Raw genomic sequence first — 4,998 nt, forward strand, 5'->3', positions numbered from 1 at the left:
CACCAATGCACCCACCAACAATTTGGAAATTGGTCTTGATCAAGGACACATGACAAAACTAGTGGAAATGCGCATGGGTAGGGGGGGCGCGGGGAGGGGGTTGAAGGGGAAAGGGGAGCATGAATCATGTAACCATGTTAAAAATGAATATTAATAAATGTTAAAAAAAAATTAAAAAAAAATAAAATAATGGATGTATCAAGCTTTGGAGAGTTGTCAATTTCTGAGGTCAAGGGAACTGCGTTGTTAAAATTGGTGTTGGGTAGACAAGCACAAGCACAGTATTATAGAGAGGGAGGGAGAGAGAGAAGAAGAGAGACAGACACAGAGAGAAAGAAACTACCCAGCACTAGCCATGGCTTCTAGAAGATTTATTAACCCATAGAAAAATACTCTTTCCAGCAATTTGAAAGTTTGTTGATGCAAGAATGTGAAACATGTTGGCACTCCAGATAGATATACATACAGAGACAGAAACTGTTACTGAAGGCTGGAAGCAGCTTTAAGGAGTGTCACTTTGAACAATGGATTTGCTATTGATTTAAGAGAGCTTTGGCAATTAAGATTTGAACCACAAAGAAAATTCCCTGGGATTCTACTGAGAAGGGAGGCTTTCAGGTTAGGGATTAGGAGGGCTGGAGAGGAGTTGTGAGGATGTCACCATTAGGAAAAAAACTTCAAGGTCCATCTCTACACATGCTAAATGGATTTCAGTACCTCCTGCAAATGAAGAATATTCTCTAAAACTAAATTAAATTAAATTAAATTAAAGATCTTATTCTCTTTTAAAAGAGTAGCATTTAATCTAATTTAATGTTATTTAGATTTCAGGGGGTTTGTAAACTTTCATAGAGAAAATACATCTTATTTTAATTAACCTTTAACTGAAATTTGCATTTCCTTCAATTATTAAAAATGTTATTTAAGAAGGAATCCATGGGTTTCACCATTCTATGTATGGCACATAAAAAGTTAAGAACTCCTTATCTAATTACATTTATTAAACCTCTAATCTAGGAAATAATAAGCACTGTCAAGGTATGTCAGAAGCCAAGAGAGAAACACTGTCTGTTAGCATAATCTCTGGACCCCATCAAGACCAACATAGTTTGCAAAGTCTCTATGCTGGTTTCTGAGACCTGAAAATCAGGTCCTAGAATGGATGGCCTGTCCAAAAAAAACCTTTGACCCCTCTCTATGGCTCTTCTTTGAAAACATATTAATTTAGTTTTTAAGATTGCCTCAAGTTTTATAAAAAGCCTCTAAGTACTACTCTGTAGTAAACCAGCAGTTGAGAAGTTAACAATTTTTCCTAAACTGAAAAGAGCAGATATCAGTGGAAGCTGGATTAGCCTTGTAACTATTTCTAGACAGCCAAGGTCAAAGTAGGCAGAGTCAGACACCCTTCATATTCAGCTAGGTACTTTCCACCCCACACCCCACACAATAGTAAAGGCTCATTCTTTCGAAGTATGGAAACTTTTATTAAAATAGAATGTTAGTTAAAATAAGTCTCAAAATTTAACCTTGGACCCTTGGCATAATCTATGTGTGAAAAAAACTTTGAGTGTAAGGTAATTCTGTAACCTTGGCATGTCTGTGCAGCTGTGAAACTTCATTGTGCTTTGTGTGAAATGGGTTTTTTGAATACTGTATAAAATAAGCCTTAAGCTCATTGCCAGTTGGAGGAGCAGCCTTGAGCTAACAGCCCCCAGGATCTGCTTCATTCTTTCTCACCTAAACAGTGTGCTTCTCAGACCTAAGAAGCTGTTGGACAGATTCCAACAAAGGTAAAAAAAATCAAAAGAAGTCCCTTATCTTGTGAAACTAATAAGGAAGATAGGACAAAGGATCTTAAATCATCTGGTTAGAACTGGAATACAGTTTTATTCAGTTTAATCTCCTTCATTTGATAGAGGAGGAATCCAAGGCCCAAAGAGGTAAAGGTACTTGTCCTTTTAGTATTAAGTTGCAAAGGTAGGATTTGAATGCAAGTCCTTTCTTTGATCGTCTTGGGTGTTCTAGAGCCAGTTTAAAACTAATTTAGCCAATTATTAATTTTTAGTATGAGCAATTACACCTTGGCAATCAGCATATGTTATAAATCAGGCTTGATTTATTTTGTTGATTGTCTATATGATGAAAAGTGTTAATATAGATTGTAAATGTGCTCCATGCATTTTGAAAGAAAGTTTAGAAAAGTCTGTTTTTTGTTCTAATTTAGGTACTTCACAATTTTACTGCATTTATCATTTTGTTGGCATAGAGTAAAATAGTTTCTAATGCTTTCTTAAAATTTCCTCTTCATTTGTTGTGAATTCTTTTTTTAGTTTTGATATCAATTTACCTCTTTTCTTAATTAGATGAGCTAACCATTATTTTTTAAAACTCCTAGTATCAATTATATGGTTTTTGATTTCACAATTTTTAGATTTAGTTTTGGTTGGTTTCCAATTTTTTAGTTATACATTTAATACATCAGTAGGTTCTTTCTCTTTGTTGATGAAAATGATAAATTATATCACTAAAGTGTTTTTGCCTCCTAGAATCCCTAGTTTAAATCCAGACTCAACTTGTATTGCTATTAACATAAAATCTGAATTCTTCCAACTGTGATTGGCCTTCACCCAAAATCATATTGTATTTACTTTTGTATTTATTTATATATGTACATATTGTCCCCCTAATCAAATAAAAACACCATATTTCACTTTTGTATTTTTATCCCTAGGGCCTAAAAATAAGAGGTACTTAATAAATGCTTGTTCATTGACTAATAAATTTTTATGAATGATCCACTAAAGTATATCTGCTAACTAAAGGTTGGGTTAAGGTGAATGTGGCTTCATTTGTAGGATCATGAGTTAGAAAGGACCTCAGAGGGGCAGCTGGGTAGCTCAGTGGAGTAAGAGTCAGGCCTAGAGACAGGAGGTCCTAGGTTCAAACCCGGCCTCAGCCACTTCCCAGCTGTGTGACCCTGGGCAAGTCACTTGACCCCCATTGCCCACCCTTACCACTCTTCCACCTATGAGACAATACACCGAAATTAAGGGTTTAAAAAAATGAAAGAAAAGAAAAAAAAAAAAAAAGAAAGGACCTCAGAGAGAGCATCTAGTCCAGCGATTCCCAAAGTGGGCGCTACCACCCCCTGGTGGGTGCTGCAGCGATCCAGGAGGGGCTGGTGATGACCACAGGTGCCTTTATCTTTCCTATTAATTGCTATTAAAATTTTTTAAAAAATTAATTTCCAGGGGGTTAAGTAATATTTTTTCTGGAAAGGAGGCGGTACACCAAAAAAGTTTGGGAACCATTGATCTAGTCCAAGCCCTTAATTTTACATGAAGAAATTGCATTCTAGAGACATTCAATCATACAAGGCTCATACAAGGATCAAGTGACAGAGGCTGATTTTGAAACTAGGCACCATGCCTTTAAACAGAATCTTTTCCAACATACCATATTACCTGCTTCAAGTACCACATTTGCCACATGCAAATGGAAAAAGCAAGGAACAAATGAGAATGAGATCCAGCCTTGGTATTTTTTTTTACTTTTTTTCAAAGATTTTTTTATTTTCAAACTAATTTTATTTTCAAACAAAGATCTGTCTTTTCTCCTTCATACTTCTCTCTCCTCCCCACCATAGCACTGATAAACAAAATCCCTGTTACAAACATGTAGGGTCAAGAAAATTAAAATTTCATGTTTTTTTTTCTTTAAGTCTCAGTCTGCACTGAATCCATCATCTCTCTGTCAGGAGGTAAGCAACATGTTTCATCATGAGTCCTTAAGAATCAAGGAGGGTCACTGTGTTAGGCAGTGTTCATAAGATTTCTTCACATAGACATTTTTAATCAGCCACTCCAACCCTGGCCCCTTCCCACTGAGAACACAGGAAAAACAAAGTCCATTACAAACCTAGTCATTCATAATAAATTTCTACATTGGCACATCTAAATATGTGTGTGTGTGTGTGTGTGTAATTTATCTTGTGCATTCTGAGTCCTTTGCCTCTCTGTCAAGAGGAAGGTAGCATGTTTCCTCATTAGTTTTCTGCAACCTTGGTTAGTCATTATACTACTAAGAGTTCATCTCAATAGTATTCTATCACAGTTAAATACAACTTGTTCATCCATTAGCCAATCTACGGGTTCCTTCTCAGATTTACCTTATTATAGCGATAGATATCTTTGTCCATTAGTTTGTTTTGCTTAAAACTAATCCCTTCTAAAACCAACCCTTCCTCCAATTTCCCTTCTCTGTTGAATGAAATCCATTTCTCTACCCATCTCTGTGTATGCACATTTTTTTCTTTTTGGTCAGTTCAGATGAGAGGCCAAGGATGGGTGGCATGAAGTGAGCAGAAGTCTCTCTCTTAAGCTCCTCTTACCAAACGCCACATCCACCAGGAGACAAACCACCGTCTGGCAACAGAGCCTCCGTGTGTGAGGGAAGACAGACCCCGAGTCACTGGGGCTAGAAAGCAGGACCTCTGGGGGCTTCCATTCCATACCCCAGGCAATTTTCTGATCTCCTGATTGCCAAGCCTCTTTTGCACTTCATTATGATGGTACTCAGCAGGTCTATCACCCATCCAGGACTCTGATCCTTTCTAGCTTGCTAATAAGGACCAGAGTATCTACAGTCCTAGCATAACCTCTGAGAATAGGAGCATCCAGAGTCAGAATCAACCAACTGGTATTTTATTAATTGCTCATTCTATTTGAGGTGCTATGAAAGGTATTGGGGATATGAAGGGGGGGGGGGAGGTAAACAGTCCAGGCTCTTAAAGTACTTACGTTTTTTTGGGTTGAAATGCTTGTTTTGCTACTTAAGTCAATTCACCTGAGGCTCAATTTGTTCCTCTATATCAATGATTCCAGAAGTGGGCGCCACTGCCCCCTGGTGGGTGCTGCAGCGATCCAGGGGGGCCAGTGATGGCCACAGGTGCATTTATCTTTCCTATTAATTGCTATTAAAATTTTTTTAATTAATTTC

This window comes from Gracilinanus agilis, chromosome 2 (genome assembly GCF_016433145.1).
Source record: "Gracilinanus agilis isolate LMUSP501 chromosome 2, AgileGrace, whole genome shotgun sequence".
NCBI lineage: Eukaryota > Metazoa > Chordata > Mammalia > Didelphimorphia > Didelphidae > Gracilinanus > Gracilinanus agilis.